Here is a 15226-nt window from a genome sequence, read left to right as displayed (position 1 = left end):
ACATGATCCAGAATAGCTCTTGGGTCCATTGAGCCTCCTCTCCAATGCGTACCGGGGGCTCTTTCCTGGGGGTTAAAGCAGCCGGGGCGTTAATCTGACCACTCGCCTCAAACTATTTCCGAGGTCAAGAATGGTGGAACAATAACTCCACTCCCCTATATGTCTTCATGGCTTAGTGCTTAATTAATTTGACATAGGGACAACTTTATCGATTATAATAAAATCTACCTTCGTGATATAATATGCCATTATTAATCAAACATAAAATTAATTTGCCTGATTTCTATATTTCTATATTTCCCGAAACACAGACATGCCCCTTTATAAGACCCTATTTATAATAACGTACTAAATTCGCGTTAACTTAGATTAAAAATATCAAGTATTTAAAAGAAACGTGCTGCTTGAAGTTATCTTATACCTACGTGTACATGTAAGATAGCTCTTCACAGTCAAATGCTTCAAAAAGCCAAACTCCATTGCAGCCCCAGCCTGATATCTTAAGACATTCTGGATAATAGTTATATGAATTTTGTTTTTCAAAAATTAACATTACGCATTTTGAGAAATGAAAATCAAAGGTCCAATTTTTAAGGTCACTAGAGAGGGAATTTTATTATCTTTGAAATCACCATAAAATGAGCACTACATCTCAACGAGTGTAGAACTCAAGCCACTTTTTTCTAAAACAAGTTGAACAGAAAAAGCGATTTTCTTGACAAATTTGGATGTCTGCTCTCCAAAATCTAAGGGTCATGAAGCAGTGAAACTTGGCAGGAGTACTCCCCACCACTGGGACTTAATTCAATTCTGAGGGAGGCGTCGGGACGCGTCGGGATGCGTGCTCTGTTGATTTGACATGATGCGACCCAGGCCTACAAATTATCTGTTGCATAGAGGTCGGGTAAGGAATGGTCATGGCTTGTTTGTTGATTCATTTAAGGATCATTTCTCAACCCATTGTGCTTATATAAAGTCGAGTGGAAGGACAACTTTGCATGTCAAATTGGTAAGAATATGTAAAGAAGTGGTTTTATTCAATCAGAAAGCACTATTACAAATATTGTTTGTAAGGACTGAGGAAATAACAAAGACCTTAGTCACTATATTCAGCAGATAATCGTGCCAAGAGTGTTAGCCACTAAGCACATATACATAGATACATACATACATACATACATACAAACATACACATTATGAAGGTGTGTATGTACAAACTCCATGGATAACCTGATAATGACTAGTCTACTCAATAATTTCCCATCATTTTACGGGATCTGAAAATTCGTTATCGTGTTAACCAGAGTTCGCAACTGGTCTCTATCCAGTGCACACGGTTCGGCGTTGTTTATTTAAGAATGTCATACATATCTACATACATAGATTCCGGTGGTAGGGCAGAAGACTGTTATAATTACGGCATATCTAAGTACAGAAAGTTGGTACGCGATGATGGACCTGGATCCCCATAAATAGGAAGCAGAAATGCAGTGATATCAATGATTCAAGGTGCCATCACTTGCCAGTAAATTCCACGTGTTAGATCGACGGGGCAGAGAGCCTGATGTCACGGAGTATGCTGAGGAAGGCTGGCGCAGTGATATGTTACGTAACCGTTGGATGTGTATGGAGTTGCTTGCGGGAAGCGCCCATACCTTGCTTTTATCCTTCACACGCTTCGTTGTTGACTTTCACTGGGAGGGAGAGGCTCTTAATATGTCTCTCCTGTCTTTTCTTCGACCTCCATCTTCTGTTATGACACGACTTTCACTTTAATTTGTAGGGTTTGTGCTCTTGTTTTATCTCATTATACCTGTGTTTCCATCGCGTTTACGACTCAACTTGTTTTTTACGTCCATTCCAAATAATTATCGGTTCACCGGAGAGTTCATTTCCGAGACGAGCAGAACTTTCACTGGAGCAGTTCGTAAACGCACAGACATGATCATGCTCCGTAATAATTACAACGATTTAAAATGGATTCGTTTGTTGTTAACTACCACTAATACCGCTTGGCACGACGTTGTGATGCAGTTAAGAGGTTAGCACTCCTCATCTTTGTAGGCCACGACTTCGAAACTAGTCCAGAGGCAATATTTCCCGATAGATTTGTCGTGGTTTCCTTAAATTCTTCTATGGAAATTCTGGTGTTCTTTTGCGTGCTCGCGTATACTGTGATGACGATCCATTGTAAATATCATGTGAAGCTGAAGAAGCGTCGTTAAATACACTAAGAGGAATAAAACCTTTATAAAGGTAACAATGGCAAGTTAGCCTCTTCTTTACCCTAGGTATATAAAGCGACAAAGGTATGGGTTTTTTATTGCTAGTGGGGTGGGACTAAGTCCCTTGTACTGCGGCCACTTCTGGCCTATTGTACCAGCCCCAGATGATAGGTGAAGGTGATTGTGGAGCAACTGCTGTAATGAAGATTGGCAGGGGAAACAGAAGTATTCGGAGAAAACCTGCCCCTGAGACACTTCGTCCACCACAAATCCAACCTTTACTAGAATCGGAATCGAACCCGAGCCGTCGCGGTGGAACGCCAGCGACTAACCGCTTGAGCTATGGCGCGGGCCAGGTATGAGGGTTGGTGGGAGATTAGATATTATATGTCTGCATATTGCAGCTGCGAGCTCCGAAGTAGCCAATCGCATTTTGATGAAATATTTCATTGGATAATTCTTCCAATCGTTATCTGGTGAATATAATTTTGGTTCATATTAGTCCAATCATCTTCAGGGCAGAAAAATCCGCGAGCGAGGAACCAACGTGAGCAGGTGGCTGCAGTTTGCAATACGTTCCTCCGAAACGTCAGTTCACAGAAGTTCTACATAGTGCCACATCCCAGAAGAAGGCATTCCTCAAATATGTGTTTAATTATATGTATTTTATATGCAGTAATTTTCCGCATGCCGGTCACGGTAGACGAGCGGTCTAACGCATACACTGTCTTCGCTCGCTCGGAAGCCGGGATCGTGGGTTCGAATCCCACTCAGGGCATGGATGTTTGTATGCGTTTTTCTGTGTTTGTGTACAGGTAGAGGCCTTGCGACGAGCCCAAGGAGTCCTACCGTATGTCTAAGAGCTAGAAAAACCGAAGTGAACGGAGAAGTTCATGGAGGAAGGCCTAGGCCCACTGGGGCTGTAGTGTCAAGGAAAAGAAAAATTTCCTCATGACGAACATTAGCGACATATAAGAAAAGGAATAGTTTCTGAGTCTATGCATTTCATCATAGTCTAGTGTGATTAGCTTTGCAGCGTCAGACTGGCATGTGGACTACAGAAAAATCGAGGCCTATTGCGTATTAACCATACTAAATGACTCTTCCGAAAAACATTTATACTCCATTGAAGTAAACTTGGCCAGTCTTCTTTTTACGGAATGTGACTTCTTGAACAAAACTGCAACGAAGTGTGACAGTAAAATCCTTACTTTAGGAATGTGAATTAATTCATAAAGAATTCGGGCTGAATGCCGGGGTACGAGAGATAAGTGATGATTTAACGCTCGATTTCCAGTCAGTAAAGGAAAGGACAGCAAGTGATGTGAACTTTTACAATGTCAACGAGATTCCACTTTGTGCAGCAATTTTGACACGTGTCGCAGGAAAGGCTGAGGTAACGGTAAGTAAAATTGTCCCTGCATCTAAGAATCTAGACATGTAAATGGGTAGAAAAATATACATAAATTATTTTATGGGTTGTTTAAATAATCAAGGAAAACTACATATTTGTAATTGAGGCTCACAAATTACTTGCGATAATTACATCAGTGTTGCTTTCTTCGTCAGAAGATGTTTATTTTTCTCCTTACTTAACCCCTCACATTATATCTCTATGTCCCAGATGTTTAAGAGGAGTGGGTTTGAAGATATAATTCTTTAATAAATCTGTACTGTATAGGTAAATACATTGTGATAATCTATAATCGTGAGCGGTCATCTTCAAGCTGCAAAGTACCTTCAGTACTTATTCAGTATGAGGACTGAGTATATCCAGAGAGTCTATAGAGGAAGAAAGTACGAGTATTTAAAATTACCTCTAGAGCAGCGTTTCTCAACCGCCGGGCCGCGTCCCGGCACAAGCCCCTCTTCTTATAAAAAAAAATAATTTACCGGGTCGCGGTGTGACAAAGTTTTGATAACCACTGCTCTAGAGTTCTGGAAGCCTGAACATTGGTTCTACTGAATGGACAGTCCGTGACGGATGAGCCTAGAACTGACATCACTCAGCAAACATAAGAGAGAAAGACCACTTTGGTCATGCTACATCTCTTCTGTCCTGTCTGCATGTAATATAATCTGCACGCCATATTAAGGTCTTATTTTTTCCGAAACCTGACTGTTCACTTTCATATTGCACGTGTAGTTATGTCCATCTTTCCAGCTTCACTATTTCCTTTCTGCTCTTTCTACATTAGACCGAGTAGCAATATATTCCGTATGCTCAAGATACCAGAATTTATAATGATGATTCGTCTTTCCATGTTGTTTCATCATTCATTTTATAGAAGATCACTTGGAATAGCTAAATATATAGGGGCAAGCAGTAGCTTAGTTGGCTGAGGCACTATTCTACAAGCCGGAAGATCGCGGATTCAAGTCCCGATGAGGTCATTGGATTTTTGAATTGAGCTAATATTTCCAGCCGCATTATGGCCCTGGGGTCGACTCAGCTTCTAACAGAAATTAGTACCAGGAATATACTTGGAATATTCTTTGGGGGTAAAGGGAGGCCGGCGCTTAGGACTCACGACCTTGCCGCCATCTATGAGCCAATTGTCTAGAAAATGTGGGAGCCTCAACATCTCACAACCCTATGGACCTCCACGGCCTGTTGCAGGAATAGCTTTACCTTACCTAAATATGTATGGCAAGACATTAATAAAACGAATATTATGGAAATAAAGTGGTAGGATGCAGAGGATTCAGCTGGTTGAGGATACGGTCCAATGATGGGATTTTTAAAACAAAGTAATGGTCCTTAGGTTTTCATATGAGCACGAATTGAAAAACTGTAAACTCTTCAAGGAGTATATCGTACAGAGTAGTAAGTTACGTACTTATATCTCCCGTTCCAACTTGCCAGCATTCTTGCTTCTTTCTACTCCCTTCTTCTGTGTTGCAACGTACCCCATACTGATGATAAGGAAATTAGCCCCTCCCCTCTTTCCTGTCACCTTGATTTGTCAGCAAGAGACTACCGGACAAGATGGTTCAATGCAGGCACTTTGCATCTGGCCACGGCTCGGGCACAGCGCAAGGGTACATTCACTCCACGTGCATTGCAGTCTCCAGAGTGCTGACTTCGCTGTTGCTGCTCTTAGCATCCTTCAGACTACTTCCTTTGGAGGAATGCTACACATTGTGTGACAAGTGTTCAGTGAAGTTAACTTCCAGGTCGAGGGTTGAGTTAGCGTAATTCGGGTCACCAAGGCTAAAGTTTTGTTGTGGGGTAAGAGAAATACAACGCAACCTACTTCCATCGCTTCTGTGGCAAAGGCATCCGAGTGCATAGGTGAGTGTTATTAAAACACAACACAACTGCTGCAGCGCAATTTCGATGTATATGGACATATTTATTTTTGAGACAGCTACTTCCTTCCTTATGAAAATATTTCACGGCACACACCTTGTGTAACTTAGAATCCGGGTATTCACGCTACTTTGTTACAGAGATTTACGCATTTTAAAGTTTTCTGCAAGCATGCTTTATACTAAGCACTTCATTCTTTCCCATTTGTGACACAAAAATTTTCTCAGACAGATTCGTGAATACAGAGTAAAGTCTGGAAATACATGAAGTTATTCAGCGTAGAACACTTCATCTTCTTTCTAAGAAACAAAAATTAGAATACAAAAACAATTGCATACAGTAAAGAAATGCAGGCTCTCCCTGTAATGTAGGGGCCACGAGGCAACGTCGTTGGTTGAGGCACTATGCTGCAAGCAGGAAGGTAGCGCTTTCGATTCCCGATGAGTTCATTGTTATTTTACAATTGATCTACTCCATCCAACTGGACTAGGTAAATAATCTGGCAAATGAAAACACGTCGCCACCAGAGCTGTAGTGCGGCTGGAAGGGTTAGGTCAATTGATGAATCCAATGACCTGATCGGCTCAGCTTCTATCAGAAATGAGTACTAGGTAACTTTCTGGGGGTAAATGGTGACCGGCGCGTAAGGCTGATAATCTCATCGCCATCTGTGAACCAACTGTCTAGAAAATGTGAGAGCCTCGAAGTCTCACGACCCTGTGGGCCTTCAGAGCATGTTACAGAGATGGCTTTACCATTTTTTTAATGAAAACCTGTAATAAAATTGGAAATGAATTATTGTAATTTTGCTTGCGGAAAAATCGTGAGCTTTTCAAAGTCGCTTCCATGTAAGAAGGTGAACACTACAGTTATAAAGAAGTAGAATGGGAACCTTGCAGTCGATTTAAATAGGTAATCATCATAACTTCTCATTAACACCTTGTCACTTAGGAAATTGATGCGACATGAAACGCTTGGCTTCGGCTCGAAATGAATTACATCCTGCAAGACAAATAATCCCAGAAGTTCATACATTACCGCTAATATAACAATGTCACTGTTAACACGAACTACCTAGCACCAGAACTGAGTTACATAAGCGAATACGTAAAAGCAAATAGTGACCGGAGATTTTCGCTTTTAAGTGTTTCCCTTTTTGTTAGAATAAGAACAGTAGCAGGGCCTAAAGACTTTTCCCGTCATTGCTAGGCATCGATTTTTTAAAGAGTACATCATCATCATCATCATCATCATCATCATCAGTAATCTGTCAAGACGACAGGTCCACAGTCTCTTCCAAAACAATTCCTCCACTTAATGCGATCTAGAGCTTTCTCCTTCAAATGACAGTATCCTCTTCTGTCCCCAAGGTCATCCAGCATCTTCTTTCGTCTTTTTCCTCGTCTTCTTGTCACTTCTATCCGCCCATCTATCTTTCCTCCTATAACTTCTTTTAGAAGGCAGTTTCTGCGTAAAACATGACCAATCCAATTAGTAATTTAAATGTCAAACTCTTAGGAGACCCCACATCATTACGCAGTGCGTATTGAAGTCACAACTAGTTCATGATTCCGTCTCTATACATGGAAAAAGTCGAGATGAATAAACCGATTTTAATTAAGTCTGATATTGTAGAATATTATGATAAGTTGCGGAGCCATTTCAATTCTTGCTATACTGGACAATTCGAATAAAAACTTACGTGTGTCTCTATGCCCATCTATAACTTAACTCGTCGAATATTTATCACGGCGAATTAAGTTTGGAACAAACGTTGCAGAGGAAAATAGAGCTCATGGTTTGCCCCCAATATTCTTTCGGCAAAGCTCATAGTTTTTCTAGATTATTAAACAGAAGTGAAATGATATTCCGTCATTGTTACGTACATTTCTGAAAGTGTAATTTTGAAAAATCAACAACGATCTTGCGAACACGCTCGAAGATTACCGAAGTATATTATTTATTTTTAGCTCTCATGATTTAGCAATAACATGTTTGTTGTGTAATGTTGGAACGGCATATTTAAAATGCATTTATCACGCCTGTAGTTGAACCTATCAACTCCGTTTATAAGACAGTTCAACAGTCGACATTCATAAATTGAACAACCACATGCAACAGTTGAAGGAAGGCGCGAAACTATTTACTCTACTCTGAAATCCCCGAACTTATTAGAGTGGAATAATATTTTCTGCTTGACTATTCACGGGAAGAAAGACCGGGATTCTCTTCCCGGCAGGGAAGAAAAGATTTTCTTGGTCACCACTTCTAACCCAGTTTTAAGACACGCAATCTTGTATTAAATTGATTGACTTACCTGTGGATCGTCTACCCTATATGTCTCCCTGTTCGATGTTTATTAATTTATACATGTTCCATGTCTCTGATCCTTCTTAATTTATGCCACTTACCCTGTATGTCCTATAATTTTAATCAATGCTCTATGTCCCATTTCACCTATCCTTATTCATTTATGCCTCAAGCCATTCTTCCAGAACCTGACTCGTTAACCTACACTTCACGTCTGTCCGACTCTTATTCATTTTCCGTCTGTCTCATCCGCATTGATCTAATCACCCTAATAACAGAAGGTAACGATATGTTTTACGAAGTTTCTCACCAGGCTACACAACTTTCTGTCGGCCTTCAATTACCATATTTCCCTTAGGTCTCTTACGACTCTGTCCTCAAACCCTCTCACAATTTCTTAAGCTATATTTTTAATTGTGGTAGCCGGTATAGCTCAGTAGGTATAGAGACTGGTTATGAGCTGGGCCACAGAAGTATCGGAGTTCAAATCCCGGTAGAGTCAAGAATTTTTCTTCTTCACGTCGACCAGACCGGCTCTGTGGCCCACCCAGCCTCCTATTCAATGGGTACCGGGAGTTCTTTCCCAGGGGGGTAAGCGGCAGGGGAGTAAAACTGACTATTCACCTCCAACAAGTACCGAGGTCAAGAAAATTTGCTCATACGCCTTCAAGGAGTAGTGCATAATTAGTTAAGCACAAGGGACAACTTTGCTTTTTTTATTGCTATTGGGGTGGGACCAAGTCCCTTGTACTGCGGCCACTTCTGGCCTATTGTACCAGCCCCAGATGATAGGTGAGGGTGATTGTTGAGCAATTGGTGGAGTGAAGACTGGCAGGGAAACCGAAGTACTCGGAGAAAACCTGCCTCAGCGCCACTTTGTCCACAACAAATCCCACTTGACCAGACCCGGGATCGAACCCGGGCCGTCGCGGTGGGAAGCCAGCAACTAACCACTTGAGCTATGGCGAGGCCTACAACTGTATTTACTTTATGTTTTAATTGTGAGTCTGGAATTCCTGAAAGCCAATACTGGTGAAAGTCCAATAATGTCGCGATAGGAATCAGAATTTGCAGCACAATCTAAGCGACATCTTGTCAGCATGCGCCTGGTATTGGCAGTGGAGCGAGACCTCTGCAGAGTAAGGCAAAGTGTTTCGTATGGGGGTTGCATAACATTCCTACGTGCTTGGCACTTGTCATGTGTAGAGGATCTCCACGTGCAATACGAGATAAGGTGCGCAGTTATACCGCAGTATGCAGCACACTGCTTTTTAAAGGCAGCATTTCCCAACGCTTTCCACGTGGCAGCGCACTAAAATATGGTTCATATCACTCACTGATGAATTTTTTTACGTATGTGTGATAGATTCTCGGCTTATTTAAAACCCCTGTCTAATTACACGCCCATCATTAGTTACGAACTGCAAAGCTTACAGAAGAATTTTTCTAGAAAGACTGAGGAAACGCCCTAGAATCCCCGATCAGGAGAAACTAGGTTCGATCAAAATTCGAGAACGTGGTAGCATGGTGAAGAAGTATGAATCATAGCCACACAACGGAATCTTTCGGTGAATGTATGCAGACTTTGTGTAAATATGTATTTATGTACACACTCTGTCTGTTTGCATAAAACTATGTTTACAATAATCTTGAACCCTTATTTTATTCAAAGTTGTCCCTGTGCTTAACTAATTAAGCAATACACCATGAAGCGTATGGGGGAGTGGCTGTATAGATCCATATTTTCTTGACTTCGGCACTAGCTGGAGGTAAGTGGTCAGTTTCACGTCCCGGCCGCTTTACCTCCTGGGGAGACAGCCCTCGGTATCCACTGGATAGGAGGTTGGGTGGACCCAATAGCAGGTCTGGACGACGTGGAGAACAGAAAATTTTTGCCCTTATCGGGACTCGAACTAGGACACCTCGGTCGTCCAGCCCATAGCCAGTCGCTATATTAACTGCGCTATTTTAATTACATAATCCTTTACAGTTTGTAGAAACATTTAACGAGTTGCGGAATTTTAAAAATGACGAATATAGGAATGAGATATTGAGATTAAAAGGGCTACGATGAAAACGACTTCGTATGAGGAATAAAAATACAAAAAAAAAAAATGTATGAAACCTTCCTGGACGTAGCGACAACATTAACAGACAACAGGAGAAAGGCGCTAAGGTAGGTAGACCCACTATTTAAGCGAATCGAATTATATTGATGACAGTATGTGACAGTAGAACGGTAAGATTATACATTAAATTATAATTTTCGCCACAGAATAACATTAATTTGTAAGACGCAAATGTGATTTTTCGTTGTGCTTAATTAATTAATCACTATGCCATGAACACACATGAGGGAGTGGAATATAGCTCCAAGCAGTCTTAATCTCGTCTCTAAACGGGGGTGAGTGGATAGCTTCCTGCCCTTGTCACTTTACCCCTAGGAAATATTTCTCTCTGACTACTGGATAAGAGGCAGGGTAGGTTTGAAACCGATATGGAGCCCCTGGAGAAGGGCAAGTCTCTGCTCCTGATGGGAATCGAGAGCCGATTCTCCGGTTAGTCACTGTACTGACTCAGCTATTCCGACTCATCTATCATGAAATAGTAAAATTATTAATTTAAATTTTAGCAACTATAGCGGTAGTGCTATAGTCACTTGTAGTTACAATCTGTAAGTGTTCAACAAATCCAATTACATATCCAAACCCCGTCTAGAGTCACTCCTATCACGTGACAATATGAAGTCGCCATCTTCTAACATGAAGTAGAGTGCTATCCCATGTACCACAACGCTCGGTATTCTTGCTGTTAGAGAAATGAACGCTTTTCGGTGTGGAATGCATACATAAAGGTAATATTTTCTCATCAGTTCCTTTACAGTGTAATAATACTATTCGATTCAATACAATTCTTTACTTATTTAAACGCTTAGACAACAGCCCGTAACCAATTATACAGTGACCATGAGCAAGAGAAAGAAACAAGAAGTTCTGGGAAGAACTAACAGCTTGCTTTTATTTGATAGAGCACGGACCACATAGAAAACGACGCGTCCAACAATTCTTTTTTTGTTGCATGTGAATTTGTTGCCGTGGTAAAGTTTTTAGCAAGCCGTTGCCTAGCAACGATAGGGATATACACATACAAACACAGAGATTAGTGAGAGGAATTTATGAAGTGCGCCGTTGAGATGGGCTCAAGAGCCATGACATACATACGAAGTTTGATAAATATTGGTTTAGGCATTCAAGATTTAATGGGGGGGGGAGAGAGACGGACAAGCAACATTGAGAGCTCCTACGCCTACTTTTATTTTTTTAAATAAGGAAACTAGGCTAAAACACATAAATACTGAAAAGGACGAAGCAAGACAACTTGTACAACAATACAAATTCTGTTAATGGAATCGCACCAATCATTATGCTGTTAGGAAAAAAAACAAAAATATTAGTAGTAATTTAAATTCGTCAGACAAATTTGGAGGAAATATTTGGAAGCCCAGTTTTAAAGAACGGTTCCATGTGCAGAAATAAGTTACTACACATAAAATTAATTAATACTCAGCTATGGTGCAAATTATCAGCTAGTGTTGCATGTATTCTCCCTGCCTGAAGTTTTTGAATTGTCGTCTTACTTTAAAAGTAAATTTGTTTATGATCTAGCTGCATACCAGACTGAGTAAGTCTAGTCACAGTGGTTTGCCTGTTACTGGCGATTACAGCATAGAACTATATTTAATGCATTTCACGTGCAACAGCATTTTGACAAAACTAATATCCTTTGAAGCAGGTCATGGCCACAGTTCATTGTTATTCAACCGCGAGAGACTTGTAACAGCTGTCACTTGCATTGCGTGTGTATGTGCGGGTGTTTATGGTAAAGCCATAACTGTATAGGTTTACACGCATGGTACAGGAAGGTTCATGCCACTGACCTGCTGAAACAGCACACTCTTTTTGCGAACAGACATTCCATGTCTTAAATCATAAGTAAAAGTGCAACACATGGAATGTAAGACTGCGAGAAACGCTGTTTTGCGAGGGGGCATGAACAAATTAAGTGTATGGCTCAGATGTTTCCTTAAAACTCTCATAGCAGTGTCTCAGCTGTTCTCGCGGGGAGGGGGAGTTCTGAAGCTACCCAGAGCCGTCGGACAGTAAACTATGTTTATGTGTCCTACAAAATATAGTTATTAGTACATTGGGAGGGTGGGGCACTATTCTACAAGCCCGAAGGTCGCGGATTCGATTCCCGATGAAGTCATTGGATTTTTCAATTGACATAATCCTACCAGCCGGAATATGGCCCTGGGGTCGATTCAGTATCTAACAGAAATAAGTACCAGGAATCTTCCCGAGGGTAAAGGGCTGCCTGCGTGTAAAGCTGACAATCTCACTGTCATCTGCAAGCCGATTGGCTAAAAGATGCGGGAGCATCGACGCCTTTCAACCCTATGGGTCTCCACGGCCTATTACAAGGATATCTTTACCGTTTAGCTTTATGAGTCCCGTGGGAAACGGAACCAAAAAATCACTGTGTTGGCAAGGACCAGATGATATTTAGCAGTCAGTCAGCTGGTCAAGGAATTCCCTGTTTCTATGGAAATAAAAGGTTCATCGCCGTTTTAGAAAGGCCGACCACTGGACGCTGAAACATTTTAATCTAGAAACCTGCAAAAGCATACGGTAAGCCCCGCATGGTGATTGGTGGTTTCTTCCTTGGTTTGTTCTTCGATCCTGAAGATGAAGGCGGTATGTTACTCCGAAATGTCGTTGGAGTTCTACGTAACTACTCGGCGCTACAACCCAGAAGATGGCATTCACCAAAGTCGCGGCTGCGATAAATTCAAAACCAACATTTGAATTTAGTTCACACCCAGACACCCTTGTTTTCTCTGAATCTAGTTCACACCCAGACACCCCAGTTCTTTCTTAATCTAGTTCACACCCACACTCCTCGGAAACATGGATAGATAACAACTGAAATACACGGCGTCACATTTCAGAACACTAATACCCCAATCTGTGTTCTTCCTTTAATATGTCCATAGCAAATTGAGATAAAATTACAGTTACAAAGCTTTCAATCTTTATTTCTTTAGATGGGAGAAGTTCCTTCGCTGAATTGTAACAAGCATTCCGTGATTTCTCTGTTCTTATTTTTTCCCCCCATTGGCCCTACAGCCCCAATTTGGATTTTGGCCTACCTCCATGAAACTCTCCGTTTCATTTCGGTTTATTAGATCTTAGACATTCGGTAGGACGCCTTGGGCAGGTGATCAGATCGTCGCAAGGCCTCTACCTGTACACAAACACAGAAAAACGCGCGCGCGCACACACACACACAAACACACACACAAACACTAAACATCCATGCCCTGAGTGGGATTCGAACCCACGACCCTGGTTTTCGAGCGAGCGAAGTCAGTGTATGCCTTAGACAGCTCGGCAACCGTGACCGGCCTCTTAATTCATTCGTATATGAAAATTCTGAGTTGTCCCCGTCGCTCTCAGATACTTGAATTTTGTCATGTTTACGAAATAGCAAACCCTACCTTTTTGTTACGAATCTATCCTACATTCATGGAGTGTGGCATGCGCGTAATGCATAATACGTTTTCTCTTCGTCTGCTTCTGGACCAGCACGTCAGATTCAGTTACAGTCATGCAAGGTTTGCCTCAGCATCGGCACAGTCACAGCTTCGTGTTGCAAAACCTCGCGCTCGCTTCTGAATGACATATTTTGATGTTCCTATGCCCTGCTGCGATAGATGTGAGGTAGTCTTCGTGCTCATCCATTCACTGATTACACACAGAGGTAGGTGCAATATAAAGAGACGGAATGTGCATCAATGTCGCTTGCTGCTTGTGTCCATTCAGCCGGTTGCATGGCTCCCCTGATAATGGATTACACGCACTACTAACTTACAAGACACGGCTTTGATACTGTTCAATGGCAGACAGGAATAGCATCTATATCTGGGGCCCAAAATAAAAAAAGTGTCTTCCTCCAAGTCCACTATTCTGACAGCAAACAAACTGTTCACATGTCCAGTAACAGAACATTCGTAGGACTGTCACTATATCTTCAATTCAGATTGATTAATGTAAGCTTTTCAGCGTAATAATTCATAAGGAAACTGGGTATGAGTCTGTTAGAACTGATTTAGCTTCGTGGGGTTCAGGGATTCATGTACTTTGCTCGGCATAAAAGAACAATTTCTTGACCTTCTCGCTCACTGTTGATCTTCTCAAGGATTGCTCTATAGAGNCACCTTTGAGCCAACTGTCTAGATAATGTGGGATCCTCAACGTCTCACAACCCTATGGGCCTTCACGGCCTGTTACAGGGATAGCTTTACTTTTACTTTACTTACTCATTTCTGTTGAAGGCTGAGTCAACCCCAGGGTCTAGTGCAGCTGGAAGGATTAGGTAAATTGAAAAAAAATCCAATAACCTCATCGGGACCTGAACTCGCGACCTTCCGGCTTGTAACATAGTGCCTCAACCAACTACCCTACCGCGTGGCGCTATAGGGTGCTATTTCCATGCCTAATTTCTTGAGAATGATTTTTTAAACTAGTAACTAGAACGTGAAATACAGCCGCATCAAAGCTATGCATTTTGGTTATTAACATATCCTGTGTTGATATTTCCTACATCCTAGACCCTCTTATTGTTCTTGTTCACTTCATGAAATAAGCAGTCAGTTTACTGGAAGAAAATTCAATCATTAGAAGAAATAATCATTGGTGCGTATTTGTTCTGTTAGAATACAGTAAAAACGAGAAGACGAAATAATAAATTTTAAAATATTTATGCAAATTACGTATAACCTCCAAAGTTTACGATACCTAATAGTGTATTAATTCCTCTTGACTACTCCATAAACTATTATAAGTGGCTGGGAAAATGTAACAAATTCTTGTACTCTTCAGTAGTCTTGTCAGTAGCTATTTGCATTTTGTGTTTCGTTAAGAAATGTAGTGATTATTTCTGCCAAAATGTTCAAAACATAACGAAAAAGATTAAATAAATTAAGAATTTCTTTTCTGCAATAACTGAAACTAGAAGCTACGAAGGTACAACAGTTCACAAGTAAAGCATTTTGTTCACAACAACTGTTAGCTGCAGAAACCAGCTTTTAAAGGTCAGAATCGTTCCTGTTGCTTGTCTGTTACGATAGTGTGTCGTAGCCACAGCCCCTTCTAGCGAAATGATCCAAGCTTTGAAAGGCAGTGAGCCATTGAGTCACAAAGACTGATGGCGAAAACAGAGAAGGGAAACTACATTTCGTTGCGTTGTCACTCATCCATTATTGGCGGTACGTGCGCAGACTGTTCACTGTTGACGGGCTCAGTATAGGGCACAATTA

General features: G+C 41.2%; 1 protein-coding gene across 1 annotated transcript in view; it reads left to right on the top strand.

Moving 5' to 3' along the window:
• Positions 1-5238: 5238 nt before the first annotated feature.
• LOC111873109 (putative fatty acyl-CoA reductase CG5065) overlaps positions 5239-15226 on the top strand; it is a 42625-nt gene continuing 32637 nt past the window's right edge. The window contains exon 1 of the mRNA XM_023867533.2: positions 5239-5520. The gene's annotated coding sequence lies outside the window, so the exon portion shown is untranslated. The remainder of the gene's footprint in view (positions 5521-15226) is intronic.

This window comes from Cryptotermes secundus, unplaced genomic scaffold (assembly GCF_002891405.2).
Source record: "Cryptotermes secundus unplaced genomic scaffold, Csec_1.0 scaffold120, whole genome shotgun sequence".
In the NCBI taxonomy this organism is placed as follows: Eukaryota; Metazoa; Arthropoda; class Insecta; order Blattodea; family Kalotermitidae; genus Cryptotermes; species Cryptotermes secundus.
This window is presented reverse-complemented; position numbering and strand designations above follow the sequence as displayed.